The 23,821-nt window shown below is 38.5% G+C and overlaps 1 long non-coding RNA gene across 2 annotated transcripts; it reads right to left on the reverse strand.

The window, feature by feature from the left end:
- Positions 1–963: 963 nt before the first annotated feature.
- LOC139828949 (uncharacterized) lies at positions 964–18,354 on the reverse strand. Of its 2 annotated transcripts, XR_011741092.1 has the most exons (5): positions 18,189–18,354; positions 17,177–17,306; positions 7,698–7,861; positions 5,265–5,315; positions 964–4,190 (listed from the first exon to the last, which is right to left on the reverse strand). It is a non-coding gene; the product is annotated as an uncharacterized lncRNA (long non-coding RNA). The 2 variants fall into 2 exon arrangements; XR_011741091.1 differs by lacking the exons at positions 964–4,190; positions 5,265–5,315 and having other exon boundaries at positions 6,719–7,861.
- Positions 18,355–23,821: the final 5,467 nt, after the last annotated feature.

The raw sequence follows: 23,821 nt of genomic DNA on the forward strand, positions 1-23,821 counted from the left end.
TCTTCAGGGAAATTATTGCCCTCAATAAGATGAAGACTAGTAAATTAGAACCCACATCCCTACACCACAAAGATATGTCTTTAGGAAGTTTTCTCCTTCTATTATTCCCTGGAAACCCTGACCCCAAGAAAATGCTGTAGACAGTGATGTTTGGTTTGCACTTAATTTTGTTCCCCAGAATAAAGATGTCAGTTAGTGTGTAAAAATAAAAAAAAAGAACAATCTCCCCTGCATACAGTCCAGCCAACATATTTATGCCAGCAAAAGCCCTGGTATGGACAGTTATGTTGAGAAAAGTTATTTTGCAACATAGCTTTGTTTTATTCAAGGAACTACAACAAAAAAAATATCCTTTAGCTGTTAAAAACTGCATCCTCTAGGAGTGAGGTTTCTGATACAGCAAACCCTTGTAAGTGTAAACTTGTCAAAGATATGCTGAATGCACTCTAATAACTGGAAGCCAAGAAAAATTTGCCACATTAGGTTTTATTATTATTATAAGAAGCAGAAAAAAAAACGGCCTTGCTATGTCTCCAATTCCATCACAACCCATAATATTGTAGATTAAATAACAGACTGTGTTCATTTAATGCACATGTTTTTGGAAGATGATCTCCCAACCAAGGGATATTCAAAGTCAAGCAGTGTCCTTTCTGCTGCTGGAAATGCAACAGGTCTCTCTGTTTGGAGTGCATAGGAAAATCTGATCATTCTTAGAGAAATATTTTCTGAGGAGAGTATAGAAAAAGAAGAAGAAAAAGAAAATAGAAAAAAAAGCAAAAGCAAAGAAAAAGAAAAAGAAAAAGGAAAAGAAGAAAAAGAAAAAGAAAAAGGAAAAAAGAAAAATGAAAAGAAGAAAAAGAAAAAGGAAAAAAGAAAAAGAAAAAGAAAAAGAAAAAGAAAAAGAAAAAGAAAAAAGGAAAGAAAGTCTTCCCCCATGGAAACGTGCACTGAAAGAAATGCAGGTGTTAGCCATGCAGGAGTTCATGTCAAGAGAAATGTTTCCCCAGAGTCCCATGAGAGGAAAGGGAAAAGGGGGGGGACTCTGGGGTGCTTGACCCAGGGAGTAGGGAAAAAAAAGCAGAGGCTGGTGACAGAAAGACCTTAATTCATGCACCATGTGCTTGAGTGATGTGTTTACTTTGAACCTTCAAGTCAAATTCAAGCAGCAGCCAAAAACCACAGATCAACACATTTTTAGTACAAAGTGAAAGTAGGGTCATTGGCACCCTTGATGCTCCACCAATTTCTGAAACAACATTAAATCCATATTAATACTCACTTTTAGTTAACTATGTCAAAGGAGATGGTAATTATGGGTAAGTAGGAAGGTTGAGATGAAAACAAATAATTGCTGCTGAAGGAGGTAACATAAGCACAATTAGTTGAAAGGGTTATTTTTAGTCTTAAAGGGGATTTAAATCCAGTTTATTTCTGGTTTAAATCACTGGTTAGCTTGGAATATGCTGGAAATATACAAGTTTGAAAAATAAGAATATAACTAAATTCATCTTCATGCTAATAGGTTTTTTGCTTTTTTTTCAGGCAACTATTCTAATAATTATGCCTCCTGGCAGCGTTTCAGATGTTCTAAGGCAATATGCATCCATGAGGAATATGGCTTAGCTGAGGTAGAAAGGGCCTATAGTTCTAGTGAAAGAAATGGTTCTGCTCCAAGAAAGTAATGATGTATTTAGCAGAATTTGGCCATCATAATTAGTCTGTTTCACCAAGGTGGGAGGTTGCTGTATGTAGAAATGATCTCAAAGCCAAACTGCTGCGGTGAAGTAGGACACATCAGAGAAGACTTTGCTTTACCATGGCTTGCGAATCAGTCTACGTGCTTTCGCTACCCTGCTGCCTTGCTGGGTTCAGGGTTCTTTAGACATCTCATGTCTTTGCTTTAGAGAGGTGGCAGCAATATTAATGGCGTCTCACCTAGGAGCACCTTTGTCTCTTGTCAGATGTTCGAGGCAAGAAGGGTCCTTAAGTCTGACTTTCTCCACGGACTGTAAAACCCGACTTAGTGCCCTGAGCAGTCTGAATGAAATCCCTTCTTCAGGCAGCCAGCATTAGCTGCAGAGAAGTGTAACTGTGCTCTTAGTCTATTCTGGGGCATATTGGGATTTTAGTCAGTCAATAGCCACATAAAATTAGAGGGTCACGTTTATACTGCGTTCTGATGACTGACACCCATCATAGCAAGTTTTGGGTTTAGATTTTCTAATTAAAAAAATATAACAAAATTCTATTACAACAGTGATCTGGCAAATAAATGTATTTTCTCAGTAACTCCAGTGTAGCCAAAATGGACCAATGTTTAAAGAAAACAGCTATGCAAAGATGGGGTTTTTATGCCTCACCTTTTCACATTTGTGCAGGGTCTTATTTTAGTTTTATTTCTGTTGACTCAGCCATCTGTGCATTTTATCGTCTGTTCTGAGGAACTTTGCAGTGTTTTTGTGAAGAGAAGTAGGAAAGCACTGAGGAAAAATTTGAGTAGATATAAAGCCTTATAGAAGAGAAGTGACACAACAGGCAATTTTTCCATTTGCTCCTCTAGATATTGAGCTGAGCTGGGGAAATTACTGTAAGTACATAAGGTGGCACAATTACTACAGTTGGGTCTTTGTTTAATTTTCAAATAGACAGTCCAGTACACGGAATTCAAAGGTGATTGGTTATAGGTGCTCCAGCCCTTCACCTCTAGGTCGTTGAGTTCAATATTGTCCCAGGTTGTAGTTCTGCACTCCATCTTTTGTGAACAATTTGTCTGAGAAATTTACACCTTTATTCTGCTTGTAACTTACCTATGGACAAGTTTTGGCTTTTTTCACAAATATGTTCACAATTCAAAATAGTTTGACATGTGGTTTATGTGGTCTGACTTCAGCTTGTGGACTAATCATAAAGTATTCACCATGACTGATGCTTTGAGTATTTCTTATTCATGATGCCCAATTAAGATGCACAGCTACATTCTCTGGCTTCATTGGATGACATTCATGTTGCAAAGAGCTTTCGGCTGACCTTCTAATCCTTATGGCGAAAATACATGTGCACGAGTGCCCACAAGGCTCTCCTGCAGCTTTTTTTTTAGGCAAAATTTCATGCAGACAGGCATTAGTGAAGACTGCCTGATAAGGAACAGAAACAATATCTAGAGATGTATGAAATTTATTCACACTGATGTTCTGAAAGGCTGTTTTTGAACTGTTTCCCTAGATCTTGAAGTGAGGAAAAAAAACATTGTGTGAAAACTTCCCATGTGAAATACATGTTTTCCCTCCATTTCTTAGTGAACATTGGAAATACAGCCACAGCATCCAGCTGTAACTGATTAACTTTGCAGCATTCTTCACAACAAAGTCACAGGATACTTGGCATTCAGAGATGCCAAGGCCAAATTACTCCTGGGTGTAGTACAGGCATAACTAGCTGGTAATATATTAAGGCTCCTGCACTGTCATTTCAGGTGGAGTACTTTTACTAAGGATGTCAATCTCTACATCTATTAACCTCTAACCAATTAATTTCACTGTAATTATTTTTTAAAATTAAAAAAAAAAAAAGAGAGAGAAATCCAAAATCGGTACTGCCCTGAGATAACAAATGACCAAGCCTCATCTTGTTGTTCTAATGCCAAAGAGAGAACAGGGATACAGTCCAGGGCAAAAAAAAATTGGCTCATTTAATTACACCTGCACAGTATTTCAATAGTATGTCTTGGTGAGAGGGGCTTTTAAGAGCAAAGTGCTTTGAAATAAAGCTATTAAATGCATACAGAGACATTGATCGATACACTCGAGTTATGGGGAGGGGGGGAATGAGGGAGAGGGAAGAAAAAGAAAAGGACTTTTTTCTTCTCTGTAAGAGTGGATTTGGAATCTTCAAGGGCACAAGGATGGTAAACGATTGCTAAAAGTCCAAATTAAGAGGTATTAGTCCATTGTGTGGCAGTCAGTCACATCATATTCGCATTGCTGTTTTCTTGTCGGAGGTTTTGCCTTGATCTACCCTGGACCACATTGACAAGTCACAATTGAAGCATTCTAAATAATCCACAGTGAAATAAGGCATAGGGTGTCACTCTCTAGGCTACAGAAAGCCTGAGCGCAGTGAAGTTAGAAAGGGTAGCAAAGCCCTTTTCAGTCGCGTTTCTCAGCCGATTAAACTCATTCAGGGCCAGGCTGCTGGAACGAAAACAGAAAGATCACCTCCTGTTCGCCAGTGTTTTGTTGGCAACAGCAGACAGATGTAGAGAAGTAGAAACATTTTTACTATAGCAACAAAGGGGAGAGGGGTGGGAGGCAAATAAAACCCGAAAAACAAGAAGTTGGAATTTGCAGTTTTGTTAATGTCTCAGGTACTTTGGAACAGTACTTCAGGTTAAGAGACATCAGCACAGATTGGAATTCAAAAGATTCGTGTGAAATAACTGTACAGTACAAACCTGTGTCCTCTTTTCTCCCTAAACTCCTCCACTGGTACAGTAATTAACCAGAAGAACAGATTAACATGTTTGGTTCTTTTTTTGGCTTTTGAGAAAAACCCATTGAATAGTGATGCCCTCTTTAACAGGATCCCATCACCCATCCAGCTACACTGATGTGACATAGTGTGACACAAGATGCCACAGAAAATTAAGCCGAACTCTCCAACTGAAGACTTGATTTAGCCATACATTCTCCACAAGTCACCATTTAAACAAACTATTGTAGACGAAGGCTAGGAAAACAATAGTTCATGTAGTGTAAATAGTTATGCAGAAATGGTTTGCAGCTACTGGAAAAATAATCTGCAAAATACATCCTTAAAATATGGTACTTTTCCCTTTCTATGTATAAAGGTAAATAAATTCAGTTGCAAGAAATGCAGCACATTTTTAAGAGGTCACTACAACAACTTTTTACCTGCTGTGTGTTAAGCATTTATGCATATGCAACACACAGCCTTAGCAAATATAGGTTTGCATGTATAAATGTGCATACATACTTATGTTTAAATATATATAATTAAAAAGTTTCTGCTAACTTTCAATATAGAAATGCCCATACATCTAGTTTGGGAATAAGTGAAAAGGATTTTATTTCTGTGCAATGGCAAAAAAATCAACCTGAAACCTCAGCTAAGGGAAGTACGGGAATGATTCTGTAACCGTGCGATTCGGACAGTAAAATGAGGGACTAGCTTCTCCTCTAATGAAAACATTCTGTATAAAATCATAGTTACAATGGCACTACTGGAAGAGACTTACTACCTACCAAGACCTGTGGTTACGGCAGTCGTTTCAGATGTGGTCACAGACTTAGCTTCTGCAAAAAAAAATGGGGCAGAAAGGATTTATACTGAAGTGTTTCTACCTCCTAAGGAAATACGCTGCTGATGAAAATATTGAATTTAAAAATTTGCCCTCACAAAGCCAAACATTGCCAGCACCTTGGAGTGTTTAGTTCCTTAGAAAATGCAGCCATTAACCTTGGTATTTACATTAGTGTTGAGCCCTTTTGAAGCTCAGGTCTTTGGAGGTGGTTGTGTAGTTAAAAGTTTCTGGAAAAAAAAATACTTTAAATTCCTAAGTCTCTTAAACATCTAAGGTGCAGTTATTTTCACGTAAATGCTTTTGGAAAACAAAACAAAAGAAAACAACCCCTCAAACAAACAGACAAAAACTGATCAACCAAAAACCACAAACAAACAAAAAATCCCCACCCCAAGCCCATCGTCCCCAGTCTCGAAGCAGACAGTAAGTGTGAGGCAGGACTGTTGGAAGGGGCAGGAGGACACGTGGGGTTTCTGCACCAACCTGTCACGGTTTGGATAACAAGTTCTGACCCCTTGGAAAGCAGAAGCAATTCCCCTGAGGTCAAGTAAATGTCAAGCACTTTAGCAAGTAGGTTCGCCTATATCTGAAGCACTTGAATGTTTATGGGCAATGACTGGTCCAGAGGTTTTTTGTAAGCTCCTGTCGTTCTGGACTTAGATCTGAGCTTTGATCTAATGGCTAACAGGTCCTAACATTACATACCTCCTTTCCAACCCTCCTTTCCCAAAACCTTAGAGACTTTCAGAAGCTCTTGTGCTCTGAATTTGCATGAACTGATCTAAAATACTGTAGCCATTTATCACTGGGTTGTGTTTTTGCCATGCTTTAAAAATTTGTGCAATATGTCAGGTGTCGATGGATTTTGGCATGGTATTGGGTCATGTAAGCAATTTGGCATTGTTTGGACTGCAAATAACACACAGGGTCAAGAGCAGTCAATATTGGTCCTATAAATTATTGTCTAGTTTCTCATAAATTGTCCTCTAATTTCTGGCTTGGGAAAAGAAAGAAAAAAAAAAAGAAGATATAAGAAGTCAAATCTCTTTGCCTCTGCATCAGTAGTTGTTTTTTTAGCTAAAAGGGCTGTCCTTCCCAGTAGTTCACCAAGGTGTTTGTTTCTGTTGGCCACATTGGGTCAAAATACCGGGGACCAGAGTGACTTCTGATGTTGTGCTTCCACAGGGAAATGAAAAACCAAATCCCCAGGCAGAATTTCAGACAAACAGTCATCTTATTTACTTATATTCATCTCTTCTGGACAAAAAAATAAAAAAAAGGAGAAAATAGCTTGCTTAATCCCAGTACTAACACAATATTGATTCACATTCATGTTCAGTATTTATTGACGTGCATTGCATACAATGGAGGCTATCAATTAGGCTACTCTGTTCGAGGGAAGGGGCAATCACATTAGAAAAGACATGAAGCTCATAGTTTATATAGTCCTAATTTTATGTAATGTAAACCTTTTAAACCCTGGGCACATGACAGTGAAAATGCATGTCCTAATGAAAAAAAGCAAAAAACAAATGGATTTACTCTCCAGCTAATTACTATGGGTGACTGTCCACAGAGTCACATCATTATTTCCCGAAGTTCTGTAATGAAATCAAACTTCTCTTACTACAGACTGGATTTCTGTGTATTTTATTAACCGACGTTAAATACATTTGTACAATAGCTTAGCACAAGGCTTTGTTTTGTGAGTTGGCCAGATACACGAAATTTTACAGGTGGTGTGTGATCTTACAGTATTCTTTCTGTACATTTAAGCAGGAGTTCAGCATATTGAGTCCCCATTATGGATTAATGTCAAGGAGAGCATAATGGCATGTGGGCAGTATTCAGGAGACCAAGTTGTTCCATGCAGAAATCAAATATAAAATACTCTCTTTTTTTTTCCCTTTGGAGATTTTATTGCATGGTCATAGCTGGATTTACACTGTATTTAATAAAATATTAGCAGCCTCCAGGGATTTAAATATGTAACGTAATTCTTTTTCAATAAAATAATTCCATAAATCCAAATATGAAGCTTTCTTTTTTTTTTTTTTTTAAATTTTTTTTGCAAGTGCTGCATGCCAGTAATTAAATTAAACCCTATATATGGCTTTTTTCACCATGGAATTTAATAGAAGCAAAATCCATCTGCAAAGTTGATTTTGGATACATATTCACATTTTTGGGAGCTGAAGTAGGTCTGATGGCTAATAAGTTTGGGGGAAAAACAGGGGTGCTGACTCTCCATCCTGGCTGAGCTAGTTTTGATACAGACCTGTGGCAAAACAAGGGTCAGGATTACTTTACAGAGGCAGGTGAAGGTGGGCTTAGTTCCACACTGAAAAGAAAGTACAGAGCTGATGTAATTTACCTCTAACTCAGTGTTGCTTACTGGCATCTGGACTACTAAGAAAGTGAACATAAACCAGCCATATTGCCTTGGCCAGGTAGTGACCAAGATGACATAGCCACATTTCCCATATATTCTTCTGTATCACATTTTCAGTCGTCAGAGGTTTTTTGGTAAGATGACAACTGGAAAAAAAAAAACAAGTATCTATATTTTATATAGCAAATTTAATATTTTTGAGGCATCTTGAGTGTTTCTGCTGAAAGATGTGGTTGGTCATATCTTCAGATGGATAATGCAAGTACATTGAGGCTTGCACTAGCTACAGATGATCTCCTTGTAGGCATAGTACTAATCATCTAGAAGAAAAGGCAAAGGGAAAAAAACCAGAAAGACTGTGCAGGGAAATAGAATAAAGGTATTATAAAATGAAGCTTAATGAGATATCTTGAGAGCTCTCACTGTAGTTTGCAGAAACAAAAAGGTTGAGTAGTGATAAAGAGCTATTTTGTAACTTTTTAATGAAAATAAGGATAAGGAAAAAAGAGTGGATGTTTCCAAAGACACATATTGTTGACTATTATGACAGGGAGCCATTTTCCAAGTGGAACGAAATTTCTGTTTTGTAACAGTAACTGTGGCTAACTGTGCTAGAAATGGAAGACAACTTTAACTGGAATTTGACTAGATCCATAAAGTTGCCACTTTTATACTTCTAGGTGGGACATGGTCTTTAAAACTACAAGTCAACAGTCTCTAATGTCACAACTTTTCCATAAATAACAATTTTGGCAGCAAAGTATCCATGTTAGAGAGTACAGATTAATGCCTTAGAGGACTTCTGTGTATTTTGTGAAATGTCTGAGATTTTCTTGAATTCTTTTCTTAGAGATCCAATAGAATTCAAGTTAGTGATCCAGTCTGGCACACATGACTGAGTTTGTGTGGACTAATGATGCTACACCATGAAGGAGAATGGATGAAGGCAGCTGTAGCATTGAAGTTCTGTGAGTAGTAATTGAAGTGAAACAAGAAAGTGTGAAGTGTGAATTCTTAATTCACACTTAATACAAATTATTTAGCTTTCCTACACACACTAACAGCTACAGTAAAAAAGCCCATCATCTCCCAGCCTAAGTAGGCTCTCTCTGACTTAAACAACATTTTTTGCCTTGTACTTCAGATCAGGTGCCTCTTACATTGAATAACTGCACCTCACTGAACTTGAAGATCAGAGGATATCATCAATATTTCATGAAAAACCTTCACTCAGGTTTGTACATTCTTGAAAATTGTAGATAAATGTTATCATTTTATTTCAAAATGTAAACCCCCCCCAAGCCTAAGGCAGCTTTGTACTTTTTAAACAGAACCACTGTTTTCACTTTTTGAACTTTTGCTTCACTTTATTCTATTTAATCCCATAATTCTGTCAGTTGTTCATTTTTACTTTCACATTGTCTCTGAAAAAAAAAAAGGCAAAAGAAACTACTAAAGGTGTTACAGCTGTTTAAATTTACAATTTGAAATTGGTCCATTTCTTTGTTACTTTTAGCACTTCTCATTAAGCAAGTGTGAAACTTCTGGAAATTTTTTTTTTTTTAAAGAGATACTTGTGAGTTGGGGATAATTACTGTTTTCAGTAAAAAGCTCTGACCAGATTTCCTTTTTTTGATCTTGAATGGATGCAATACCTCAAGTTAGATCAGGTGGAAGACCTATTTGTGTGGTTTTTTTTCTGCTTTTGTCAGCCATAATTGGAGATTGAAAAACCTCACTTGAGATGTTCAGGACACCAATTCAGATGAACTTTTAAACACTGGGATATGCACCAAACTCACGTTCAGACAGTGGGTTCGTGTCGCCATCCGAGTGGGCTGAAAGGCATTTACCACAAACGTCATCCAACCGGTCAGAAACAGATTTCGCTGTTGCTGCATTTTGATGTATTATTTTGTTTTCTTTTGTCCTAGCACCTCCAAAATAAGACAAGAGCTGCTAAAAAATCAGTCTTTTCTTCTAGCTGCTGGTAAATACTTATTGAATCTTTCTTTGGGGTCAGTGATTTTTCATATGTCTTAGTACACAATGGAATTATTTAATTACTTTTGCTAGCAAGTTTACAGACAAGTATATCCCCATCATACTGCATATCCTCAAATAAGATTATTTACAATCCAATCTAAGGAGTGCTGACTGGTGTCATTGGAAGCTAAAGCTGCATCAGCATTTGAATTTCTACTTTTCTGGGCAAAAACCCAACTGGCTGATTCAATTAAACTCTTTATGTTATATATTATCTAGAAGTTCACAATCTGAAGTGATTCTCAGAGACTGAAGCCATGCCTTTATGATTGCAATTTGGTAGCAAGACAATTTCCGAGGACTATTTTACTTGAACTGCAATGAAAATGTCAGGACATAACACACTTTCTGATGTGGGTTTTATGAAAGGCACTCCAAAACCAACCATTATTTCAAGCACAAGCAATAAATAACCTTCATTATTCATTAGAGTATATATATGCATTTGTGTTTGCAAATACAGTGGTTTCCTGAGCAAAGAACCCTTTAATCAAAAGACCCTTCACTCATTTAAGGAGGTAACAAATGGGTATGCAGGAGGCGCGGAAAAAGACAGCCTCTTTAATCGGTAATGGAGATAATCTATAGAGTTCCTGCAATATAAGTAGTCCATCTTACAGGCATAAACTTTAGATAAGATACAGGCTGTGGAAAGATTCATGCAATATTGTGAAGCTACTTTTCATAATAGTCATTTGGATGAATTTTGTTTATGGTTTATATTGAACAAAGAGAATAGACCTTTCCCATACCACGTAAATCACAGTCCTCCTGCAGGATGTCTGGAGTGGTGCTCTGCTATTACTATTCACAAGAACATTAACACCCATGAAATAGGCTCTGTGAATTTACTGCTATTTACCTGTTCAGATTAGGAGCTGACGCACCTCTGCCAACAGCCCACAGGATGTGCCAGACCTGCAGCAGCCCCTCACATCCTCAAGCACTGTGTGAAAATGTTAGTAAGCAGCCTCTACACACCAATGTCATTTTTGTGAGGCTGTTTTATTTAGTTATTATTATTATTTTTTTTAATGAGACTTTGAAGAAAGATCATACTTATGGCCTATTACCTGTATTGAGATGTTTGGGACAGATCAGTCAGAATTTTGGAGTCAAAAGTAGAGGTTGGCCAAAATACACCGATTTATTGGAGCTGTTTTCATTTTGAAATTGAAAAGACATTTGTTCAGAAAGACAAAGACAAACTTGAATGCTTCTCTGGCAATTCAAAAGCATAAATTACAGTTTCTAGAACTGCTTTGTTTTGACAAATTTAAAACAATTTTCATTTTCAAGTGTTTTTATTTTTGGAGAGTTAAAAATTAAATTGGAGGAGATTTTGAAAGATAACAAGCCAAGCATTCCCTGTGAAAAGAAACTGAGATGCTGTTTCTTGTTTTGTTTTTGGTTTTGTTTTTTTTTTTTATCGTCCTTTTATACAGAAGTGTGTTTGTATAATGAAATCTGTGGTTTTGGTGAGAGAGGTGAAATTAGGAGAGAAAATGTGCCCAGTAGCATTTTGATAGTTATTTAAGAAAATGGGAAAAAGAGGCACCAAACCACAATGACTAACAATTTCAAATAAAGGTTTTTGGGACAATGCTGGAGGAGCAGATCAAACCAGTTAAAGCACTGGGGAAGGACACTGGTTCCTCAGGCCTTAGAGAATGGTTAGAACAGGAGCAGAGGAGGAGGAGGCAGAAGAAGAGGAGGAGAAAGAATAGTAATTGGAGAAGGGCTCTCTTTCTCTCTCCTCCATCTTTCTTGTTCTGCCTCCTGTTTTTCATCATAGGGGCACTAATGAACTTTTCAAGTCCCACGAAGACAACCCTTGTGCTCTGATTAGTTGCCTTACTTTTAATGAATTGTTTTAATCAAGTTTCAAAGCAGGCACTCTATGCTTCATTGCAGCAGCCCAATGACAATGAGCTGAATGTTACCAAGACAGTGCATCTGATGGACTTTAATGGATTTTATGTGACAATGTCTAGTGGCCTCATATTAGACATAGCTTTACAACAGAGAACCCATGGGGTTGCACTATGCATTTAATCTATACAAACTGTAAGGATAAGGGAGAGAGAAACCGGGAAGGGGGAGAGACTCTGAACCCTGAAGGCCTTCAAAAGACATGCATTTCATGCTAATAAGGAACAGTCTTTGGTCATTTTATTTTCTTTCTTTTTTTTTGCAATAGCAGAGTCCCATCGTGTTTTCTTAGGGAACGTCATGAGTATAATATCTCCAGGGCTTTTTGCAATAACGTTCTTGAAACACAAAGTTATCTGGAAAAATTAAGCTCTCAAGGAAATCTTGGCAGTGCTGTAACATTTCCTGGATTTCAGGTAGCAATTCTGAGTTGTGATCTCTTAAGTCCGTAACAATTTGCTATTTCTAATTTATTGCTTCATTTGTGACTGCTGCTACAGCCAGGTAAATTTATTCTGATTTGCACAACCTAAGTCTTAGCTGTGACAGTGACTAATTATTACCTGAGTTAAAATAATGAAAGTGTCGGAAAGTGTCCGAATGCAATTTGTTAGGAAAACATGTGGCATGCTGTGTTACCCAAGCCTAGAAAAGCCTAAGTGATCAGAAACCATGGAGAATTAAGAATTTTTCCCCCAAAGGTTACAAATCAATGTGGAAAATTTTCAGGGAACTGGAGCGCTGAGGGGTTCCATTCACTAGAATACAAAATGCAGACCATACCTGTCTGATTTTTTGCTTAAGCAGGAAAAGTCACTTTTTTTAGAAAGAATCTAAAAGGATATTATGATGGTAACCAGGTCCAGAGAGCTTGCATCAGTTATAGATTATTATTTGATACTATTTAAAGTGTGCACTGGATAAGGATTATTTTGCAGCTGTTCTTTTTTTCAGGAAAAAAAGAAAAAAGCAAAACCAAAATCAAACCAACATGCAATAATCAAAATCTGCCTCCAGAAACTCCAAAAATTTAAGTACCTTTAGCTGATGTAAGTAACATATTAATTTTCTTTTTTTTTTTGGCTGGCTCAGGGTCAATCCTGTGTTTTGTCAATTATGGGCATGTCCTATTTGCAGAACAGCTCAGCTCCAGCTGTGTAAAATGAATCCTGAAATTAAATGGTCAAATGATGTTAATGACTCTGTCTACTTGCAAAAGTTTCTGAGGAATGTTAGCGGTTCTGGGTTACAATTAGAACGCACTTGACAGCTTTGTAGTTCTGGTTGTTCAAATAGCTCTGTGCAAGCAGGCAGGGTATCAGTAAATTAAAATAATAATATAAAAATAATAAACGGCTATCTGGCTGAAATTATAAAACAGTACAAATGATTTGAGACTGCTTCATTCAGGGCATTTGTTGCTCTTGTGAGCCATTTAAGCCACACTTTAAATTAAATTTGTCTTAAACAGGATTTAATTTAGATTTAATAAGGCAATTGTTTTATTGTTAAGTACCATTTGGATGTCAACAGATAATGTTTTTTAGAGTGATAATTCTACCGTACTCTGAAAAGATTCTGGGACTACATAAAGGCTAACAATTTCATTGTCCTTAATGATGTATCTATGTTTAATATTAGTTAATATATATACCTATATTTGCCACCTGTATTTCAGGCATTCCTACCACATGAATGTCCTTTTGTATTAAGAAGCTATACAGTCTTCATCTCTGTCTTCATCTAACACACCTGCTAGACCTCTAGAGAGATATGATTATATGAATCACAATATATTGATTGATTTCTACTTTACATGTACTGCCTGTATTTAATTTAAATACACAATTAAGCATACTGAGGGCACAATTTGGATTGTTACTCTGATAAATAATTGCTAATTGTGTCATGATGCATTGGATATTTTAAGGCGATGCTTCTCATATGCTAGTAACAACTGCATATATTGAAAATGATGGTTTAATTATTCATATTTGCTCATGGCAAGTGTTTTTCCATTTCTGAGGTCTGGAAGGAACATATCTTGGCACTTCAAAACAATTTTTGGCACAATTTTCAGGAAAACATGTACACCTTTCCACATAGAGTCCATGCATGCTTTTATGAAGATTATATGGAAAATATAGATGTCAATATATAATTCTGCTCTCCATTTTGTTAATTTCTAGTGTGTGTACAATACATCTACAGATCAGGCAATTAAGTCACTAATAATATTTGTACGAATTATTGCTATTAAAATCTACCAGTAGTATTATACTAGTGTCAGTAGTATTGCTATTGTCCAAATACATTAGATTTAATTTGTCATTTTATATGACAACAATAAAATTATTTTTTAATCTTTCCTAGACCTATAAAAGGATTAACAACTAATTTTCCAAGAATTTTCATTCAAGGGAAAAAAATCCAACAGCATTATCTTTTCTTGCCTTCACTCTCATTTTGTGTTTGCTTTCTACAAACAAAACCAAACTTGTACAACTCAGTTTACCTAGAGAAGTCTCTGTGAAAACAGCAATTTAAAAGCAGCCTGGAGAGTATTTGCAAATTATGAATTTGTAAATACAACATTTATTATTAAAAACTTGGTTCTAAGAGTGCACTCATTTAATCAAGGAATGGAAACAAGTCTGTGTGATTCACACACCCAATAAGAAATAATCATAAGAGACCCCAGACATATAATTTCTAATCTACGACTACACTGAAAAAAACTAACAGCTGTTCGAAGAAAATCCATATACTGAGAAAGAGGAGTTTGAAAAGCATCCCCGAAAGACAGATCCTTTTGTCACTGAGGTCACTTGGAAGTTTCTGCCTGGTCTGGGTTGTGGACAGTGCAGGAGACTGAAGCTTTTTCAATGCTGTTTGGTATCTTTTGTGAGGAGTGGTGGTTGGGGTGTTGTTATATGGCCATTTCCAGTGGCACCAAGCCCAGCTGAAGAAGTTCCTGCTTTTTTCACCTGTGTGCATATCATTCCCACCCCTGCAGCACATCCCAGCCCCACAGCTGGACCTCCCTCTGGCCAGCCAATTCTTTCTGTGGCATCTCTGTACACCAAACCATGCCAACAGTGTGAGTCAAGAACACGGAGGTTTTATTATTTTACTTTTTGGAGAGAAGCACTGGGAGGACATTTTTATGTTCTTAGGTCCAAGACAAGAACCTGATATAATGCTTGAGGTATCCAAAAGATGGGCAGACAAGGAGTGCCTCAAATATTGGACATCTTATTCAACCTGCCCCAGTATGTTGGACAAAATTAAAGCACTCGAGTCTCTGAGGACTGCATTGCACCTTTGCATGGGACCTTGTCTACCCAGCCCTGCTGTGAGGTGGTTCCCAGCTCAGAAGGGACGATGTGCACCTGAAGCAGCTGGCAGTAGCATCCTCTGGACCAATGGCCCCAGCATGCAGGGCGGGATGTTCTGCACAGCCCACAGCACAGAGAGGGAGCATAGCCTGAAAGGCTGCAAGCAATCTGTGCTGGTAATGAGCAGCCAATTAATTGATTACTGAAAGTATAACTGAATCCTATGCCTCGGAGAAATCTAAAATATAGTAACTGCTTGCTTTATTGACAGCATTCATGCTATATTTAGTAGCTGGTATGTAAGAAGTAGCTGGACAATTTTGTTACACTTAATATGTTTCAGAACACAGCATAAAACATGTTTTAACACTATAACATCTATTGAGCAGTACCTTTGGGAACAGGCTTTATTATTAGATTACATTATACAAGATTAGACTAGTCAATAAGGGATTTCTTTCACACAGCATGCCATCTGAAATACCTGTTTTCTTTTTTTTTTTTTTTCTTAAATTACTTCAAGACCTTCTTTGTAGGATCTTAGGTACAATATACCCATGAATCATAAAACTGACAAGCCCCAGGGCTGAATGGTCTCTGTAAGGGAGATAGGAGGCCTAGAGATAAAGGTGCACTACAGGTATACAGTGACAGGGGTGGATTATAGATAAACAAAAGGCACAGTTATTAGATGGGAAGTGCCAGGCAGGATTGTACACACAGAATGCAAATTGTAAGGACTAAGTCTCAGGGACCTGAGTCTGCTTGGACTGAGGCTATTGGAAAACAAAGATAATTATTTAGTCTGGGTGTGATCCTGTGGTTTTTTTCAATCTGTTTTAGCTGCAGAGGGGAACAGGCAGGGTTTCACCCAGGTTTTGGTGCCTGGATAAAGCCCTGGGGAAATCCTCATGAGTTTAATTCCAAACTCTATTTTCCCATTAGTTAAATAATAATTAGAAAGGCAACGAATAGGTAGTATCATGAGATGGTCTGAGTCAGGGCAGCAAACTGATGCTTCAGTCTTCCCGGGATCCAGCACCCTGAATCTTCTCCCCGTCGTATTAATCTTTGCTGCCTTTGCTCAGAACAGGGCAGCACCCCGGGGCCAGGCAGGGTGCTGGGGTCCTGCCTGTTCAGCCTGGGACTGGACGCAGCTCCCCGGGGGATTTTCAGGACAACTCAATCCCTCCTCAGACTGGAGTTCCCAGTTTAGGTGTTTGGATTCCAGACTTTGGTGCCTGCAGAGGGTTGAAGTGCTATTTTGGTACCCGAACCCTTTTTTGAACATACGTCTGCTCAATTATGTTGCTGAAATATAGTGAGAATCAAACACACTATTTGATTTTTTCAAATTTTATCTGTGGCTATTCACACATTTTTTCCCCCTTTAAATTCTGCATTGCATGCTGAATTGGAGCTGTTGCTGGCAATTTCTCTCTTAGTCCTAAATTAAAAATCTCCACTGAACTACACAGTTTCTGACTACATTAGTACAAGCAACTTCCATTCAAATTTCCTAGATGGAGAAGACTTGTGGCCTGCTTTGCCACACTAACGGGAAATGAATATGAATTGAAAGGCCTATATTTAAGAGCAGTTTCCTTTTTTTTTTGCCTACGAGGATTTTTTTCTCTTATATAACCAAATTTCCCCACAAGATTGACATTTCAGGAAAGGGGCAGAGGCAGACAGGTGACTACAGATCAAATTGGATTTTTGCAACCTTCTATTGTAAAGGTCAACCCTCCACTCTGGGTTTTCAGCCAGCAGTTCCTCTCCTGGTTTCAAACACAGGTGAAATACTTCACATGCCCAGGTACCTTTTACTCTTGTATTTTTTTATTGTTTTAAATTGTTATTATTTTGGTCTTTTCTTTCTTGAAATGGTTAATTAAGCTGTTGGCTTTGCTGAAGGCTCATGGTTGGCAGGGCAGTGACCTCAGACCAGGTACGGTGGAAGAAGGGATGAAGAACCATTTATTGCTTCCTACAACATCCTGAGCCTGCTCGGGTCTGAGCAATAATGACTGAAAAAAATTCCTGGAAGCAAGGACCTGTTGCAACATTTGAGAGAAACTGAGGATCTAAGTCAGAGACAGAAACAGGCAAAAAGTTCCCCAACTGGATGACAACGTTACTTACTTTGAACAGGACTTTGATGAAGAAACTAGAGAAATAACTCCAGCAATTACCTTTTCCCTGTGTTGGCCACTGGGTTGCCATGGACACTATGTTCTGACCAAAACACAGGCTCTGCTGCAGCATTAGCAAGCTGTCGAATAACCAATTGGGTGTCAGAAATTTATAGCCAGTAATTAACTGATAGGTTTATAATTAAGCGAAGATGCCCCTGAATAGCAATGCTTGGATCTGAATTCAAATTCTGACTTTTTCCAAAATTCAGGAGCAAGAGAGAGTGACAATTTGGGTTCAGTCCCATCTTTATAATTAAACAATGATTTTTGACAGGAGGGGAATCTCCAGCAGTTAATGACTGACTGCAGGAGTTGAGGGCCTGAGGCAAAGCTGAGGGCTTTTAATCCAGGTGGTCATTAGCTGCCTGGGAATGCCTGACCCTGGGGTTAATTGTTTCTATTTTAAATCATGAAAATAATATACACATATACAGACATACCCCCCCTCCCCCTTATTTTCTGCTGTACATATGTGTTACAAATATAAATACCCTGCCGTTTTATGCACTGAAAAAAGATGAAAGCTGAGCTGTTGGGATGCTGTTGATGTGTTTGCTAAGGAGTTCAGGTATCTAAAGTATTCTCATGGCTCTTTCCATCCCCAAAATCTGACCTACAGACCAGCCAGAAGGGACTGAATGGGAAAGGCGTTGGGTTGGGGTGTGCAAGCTAAAGGAGTGCTCAGAGGGGTTTTTTTAAGTATTTGGGCTGCCTCTGACACACAAATCCCCAAATTTTGGGAGCTGATTTAATTTTGATTAAATTTAATTGTGATTAAATGAGTGGATTTAATAGAGCATCTCTGCAATTCTGCCCATCCTGAGAGTAAGGTAAAACGACACTTTAAAAAACTCCTTGAGCACCATTAAAAGGCAGAATCAGGCCCTTCACAACCACCACCACCTTATTTTCAGTGCTAACTCCAGCTTGTGCAAGAAAAGGCATCAGAAATTACTCACAGCCCGTAAATCCGGGGAAAGTCAGACCCTCTGAGTAGGTGACATGCGGCACCAGCGGATACCTCATTTGAACCAGAAAGAATTACATCGTGGTTCATTTAGATGTATTTTCTTCCCCAAATCCTTCTCTCTCCCCTCCTCTCTTTCCTCGCTTTTAAAGAGACATATGTCATCATGGCCAGTTCGGTTTCCTGTGTTTAACCCTTGCTATATCTAGCCTGATTACTCCTAATAAAGCTTGACAGTTGGAGGGTTAATCCAACCCTTGGTCTCATGGTTTCTTCTCAGGAAACAATCTGTCCCCAGAGCTTTCTGGCCTGTTGCAAGGTTATATCCCCCTGGGGTGCCATCAGCGCCAGCCAGGGCTCCTTTCCCATTGTCTGCCAAATGGCCACCAATTAAGTCAACTGTTCCCCAATTAGAATTTTGAGGAATTTATCTTGTTCCTCCTGTGTTCAAACTCCCAAGCAGGGGCAGCTCTTGGAGTCGGTTACAAGGGCTTTTTTTTTCCTCCCCTTCCAGAGTGAGAAGGGGGGGGGGAATTAAATAAATAAATAGCTGCTCTTTCCTGTAATCGGAGACTCCTGGGTTTTTCCTGTTGCCCATTCACACAGCTTAATCCTGGGGTATGTGATGAGAACTTGGTACTATTTAAGGGAGGATATGTTATTATTTTTCCATTCACCTGAACGAGCTTGGGAGATTTTATTTTTTTTTAATCAATGCTGCTCTCAGTAACAGTTTTCTCTGTGACATCAGCTATCAATATAATAAGATTTCCTGAATTAAAGGAAGAAAACAATAATTTTAATTTCAATTGGTCTTATAGCCAAATGTGCAGGGTTATTGTTGATTTTTCTTTTTTTCTTTTTTTTTTCTCTTCTCTCCCCTAAATTGCTTAACTGATTGTTTACATCTTTTTATTGGTGAATTAAATTCTGGGCTCTAGGTCACCTTTAATATGGGAAATGCAAAGTCTGGCAAAGTTATCAGGATAATATCCTTTAAACTAGATATACAAAGATTCTATCGATCCATTCTAGGCAAATAGGACCTTTGGCTTTCTTCCTGAGAGAGCGTGTGAAGGTCTTCTTTAGCAAACTCTATGTGATACCTCAGCTGCCCTTGCCATGAAGAAGTAAAACATTTCACCTCCAGTGCCATGGGCAGACTGTGCTAGGCCAGGTGTGCTGTCACCGTCAATCCACACATCTGAATCTATCTTTCAACAGAAAGAAACAAACTACTATTTTTTTTTTTTGGCAAGTTAAAGTCCATTTTTCTAAAACCACTAGGAAAATGAAAGAATTACAATATATGACTGGAGGTGGAAACATCTCCTGCCGTTCATTTGTACTTTTCAGAAGTTGGTGCACAATGCAACTTTTCTTCTTTTCTAGCTTCATTATATGTGGATCTCAGTTTCTGGAGTTTGGCTTTAGAGTCGGCGTTTGAATAAATCCAAGGTTTCAGACTAAACTTTGGGATTAATCAGGAAAACTTTTTTACATGGTATTCACTTGGATGTTAAACAAATTCTCTGAAAGATGGTCCTAGGTCTTCGACTCTTTTGGCGATCACACCATGTTACGCGCTTTTCTGCTGAGTTTTTGCTATACTTGGCTTCATAGTTTTTGACTGCATTAAGTGATGTGACTAAAAATGTAACCAACATCTGTTGTGGATGTTGTCTTCTTTTTTTTTTTCTTTTCCAGAGACAGTCAAATGGTTTGTTTAGGATTGCTTAGGAAGATCTTCAGCTCTCATTTTCACACATTTTCTTCTTATTACTGCAAATAAGGCCAATTCACTCAACTCACATCTGCTTCTAAATGTCACCGATTTCCTAAAAGTTAAAAAAATGAGGCAAGATGGAGATAAGGGCAGTATATAAAACTTAGCTGCCAATCCAGTTTTGTCTAGAGTTTATGTATGATTTTATCACAAGTTGTGTGTTTGGCTATCCAGATTTGCTTTCAATCACTACAAAACATGGCAGATCTGATCCTACATGGGAGAAATTGCAGAAGTTATCCCAAATTTACACAAATGAAACCAAGACCTTTAGCAGCCTTTTTAAGTCCTGTAGTCTTCTCTTGTGTGAAGGGAGGAAAATTGCAGTGTTGTGTATGGGAAACTAAGACCCACAGAGCCTCTCAAAATGTTAGGGATATATTATACTCTTTAAAAAATATTTCTTTTGCTCAAGATGCACAGCTATTCCAAGAAGGAGGGGTGAGCACATGTCCCAAACACAGTGAAACTGTAGAAAACAGAAATATATAGACATGCTACCCTTGAGGGTGGGAGGTGGAGGAAGTTAGTGAAAAAATATATCACAGTAGTAATATCAAAAGAACAGGACAGCTGTCCCTGGTCAAATTTAATTGGGTTTTCCTCAATACAGTAAAGAGTGGTTGAGGAATTTCTTTGCTTGCCATAAAGCTCCCAGCAGTACCCCCAGACCACACTCAGCTCCAGTCCCATGGAAGCAAGTACAAAATCTTTACCCACATATCAATACTCGGCTCCCACATCAACCAGAAGGAAGCATGCACCATTAAAAAGATTAATTCCCACGCGCTAAAATAGACTGTATTTATTGAGGAAATGCAAGTAAGCATTTTAATAGAAACTTTAAAACCCATTGGGCCTGATTCTCCTCACATTGGTTTTGAATCAGTGCTACTCAATTTAGTTAAACCTGGCTATTTTCTGGTGTTAGCAAAAGAATGGTGCAAGTCATTCTCCCCTTGTTCCTAAATAAATCACTGCTTTTGCTAAAACTGTTCTTATCAATTTGGGCTCTTTAAACTCAGTGAAATTCCAAAATGCTGGTGCAGCTCAAGTCCTCAAGCACATCTTCCCTGTTTGCCTTGAACCTCTTGTGTGTCGTCACAATGGCTCTGTGCACAACTTACAAATGTGCAAATTGCATGTGGTTGTTTTGCCTGCCCGTGTAAACCTCAGGTGAAAAAGCAATACTCCTTTTTACAGATGTAGGTTTTATTTTCCTGTAGCCATGCTTCAGGCAAGTTCTTTGGCATTTTCCATCTCTCCCCTAAGGAAAAATAAAGAGTGGAGGGAGGCAGGGGACCCAACACACAGGCACGGGGAACACACGGTACTGCAAACACATCCCAATTTGCTTGCTGGGAGATTCCGTTAATACTCTGGCTATGTAAGGAAGATCAAAGGGATTTATTTTATTTCCTTTCTTAGTTTGGGTGTTGGATTTTATATCTTCTCTCCCCTCCTTTTTCTTTTTTTTTTTTTTTGTCTTTTTGCAAGGTTCTTACTTACCATGTTTCACTTCAAATTAAGACAGGGATCTCCTCATGTTACCCTGTGCAGAATACAGTGCAAATGACCTCCTTCAGCTGTCAGTGATAACTGCTCCACTACTCCACCCAAACATGTCCCTTAGAGGAGGGATTCCCAAAGTCCTGTTCATGGGACACCATGATGGGACCTCTATATGGGAGCCAGCCTAGGGGTGCCCTGGGTCATTGGGACTCCTCTTGTCTTCCCTTTCCAGGCCTATTGGGTACATGCCACTCTTAGGAGGGGTTCCAGCAAGGCATCCCCCTTGACCAAGCTCCTCTAAGGGGCTTTTGCTGGTGGGGGGCAGATATAGGACCTGTCAGCTCCTGGGCTTTGCACCCCACCAGGACAATGCTCAACTCGATGCTATATGTCTAGAAGAAAAGCTGCAACTGCTGCAGCATCAGCAATGAGCTAGTTGTGTTGGGAAGGGCTACAAATAAAAAGAGCCTTTGTGGTCCCTTGTACAAAGGCCTCCTGGTTGCTCTTTAAGAGCTCTGCTCGAGTGTGTGTTGGCCCAGCTGGCTGCATCGCTACCTCCTTGGCACGGCATGAACGTGCGTGAGGGCAACATAGATGCTCTCAGCAGCAGGAAGAGCAACCGAAATACAGATGTTTGTGAGTGAAACGGCACGGTGTACCAATGGTGACACAGTGCTGCTATGACAAATAATTTAGCATGCTCAAAGAGGGCTTTCTCAGGCCCGTGAACATCATTAACTATGACAAACAAAAAATTGTTCCCTAGCCAACAGCTTAAGTAGATTTACAAAAAGTGATTTATTTCTGTGCAGTTAGTAACAGTCCCCAAACATTATATTTATATTTATAAATAAAAATTAAAACTCAGAATTTGGCTCAGTTGCTGTGAGAAAGAAAAACCCTTTGCAACCACTTTGGCAAAAAGTAGGTCTGGCTTTTAACAGCCTTGCTGTGGTCAAGAGTTGTGCTTCTCTCGCAAGTCAAATGTCATGTTGAAAATTCCCAGAAAGAGGCTGAAGCTTCTCTTCAATGGGTCCAGGACACCTTGCTGGGACTGGCATGGGGTGACACTGATCTCAGCACACCTCCTCCTGGTTGTGCAAAGAAGTGGTGTTGGTGAGATCTTATCAGGGTGTCAGATGTTGTTGCCAATCTGATCAGGCAACAGGTGCCCGATGTGCACCCGGGACGTTTGATAATTCATGTCAACAAAAGGAAACAGAGAGTCCAAAATGATGAAATGAAGACAACTCAAAACTACAGTTGAAATTTCATATGTTGTTTGCTACCTCTCCTTTGACACCTTAAAGACCAAATTTAATTTTTTCTTTATTTCCCTATTCTACTTTTCTATTTACTTGCTCTGAGGCTACAGACTCTGGGGATTTTTATTGCGTGGGGTTTTGTTGTTTGTTTGTTTTTTTAACACACACACCACCCCGTCCTCCAAAGCCAGGTAATCCTTCTCACAAGATATGTTTTAACTTGAAAAAAAAAAAAAGACAAACAACTCCTCCTTAATCAAGAAGGATTTAAATAATCAATCAAACCCACAAAGCAAAGGACTTGAATGGTTACTTATTTAATTGAGTTATTTATCCCTTTCTGTTAGATCCTGAGCTTTTCAGGGCACAGACTTAAACTCTTTGTAGAGTTCCTAATACAATATGGCCATTTTCACTTGCCCCTTTGCCACTGCAATAGTAGACATGAAAAAATAAACAAATGTCAATTTTAGACTAATTTTAGACTAATTTTCTTTTCTGTTCTTCCTCTCTAAAGGTACCAAAAGACCCTGGATTTCCTGTGAGGCTTCGTAACATGAAAAGAAACTTGACATAATGCAATTGCTACCAAAGCAATATCACTTTGTGACATTCAGTTTCTAAGGAAATGTGGGAATGTGCAATCCATTCGTGGATGTTTTGATTGGATTATGTAAGTATATTTGTGTTTGCATGTGCATGTGTGTGTGTGCATATATGCCATAATTTGTCAAAAGAGGTCACTCCATAAAAGTGAATTTAAACTTGATTTTACATTCTTGGTAAAAGTTCAAAGGCTAAGTTCAGTTTGACCTTGGCTCAGCAGAGCTTTTCATCTGATTTTTCAGTCTGATATGAAAATTGCTTGTGAAATAAAGACAAACATAGGTTCGCCTGAGAAAGCATTAATAATCCGATCCTTACATGTTTGTATAGGAGACAGGTACAATCCAGTGTTGATTGCTTCTTAGCTTCTCTTTGCTTTCACAGAAAATCCTGGGAGATAACACCAGGTCATCACAACTGTGCACTGGAGCATTGTGCACCCACAAACAAACATTG

Source organism: Patagioenas fasciata, chromosome 12 (genome assembly GCF_037038585.1).
Source record: "Patagioenas fasciata isolate bPatFas1 chromosome 12, bPatFas1.hap1, whole genome shotgun sequence".
Lineage (NCBI taxonomy): Eukaryota > Metazoa > Chordata > Aves > Columbiformes > Columbidae > Patagioenas > Patagioenas fasciata.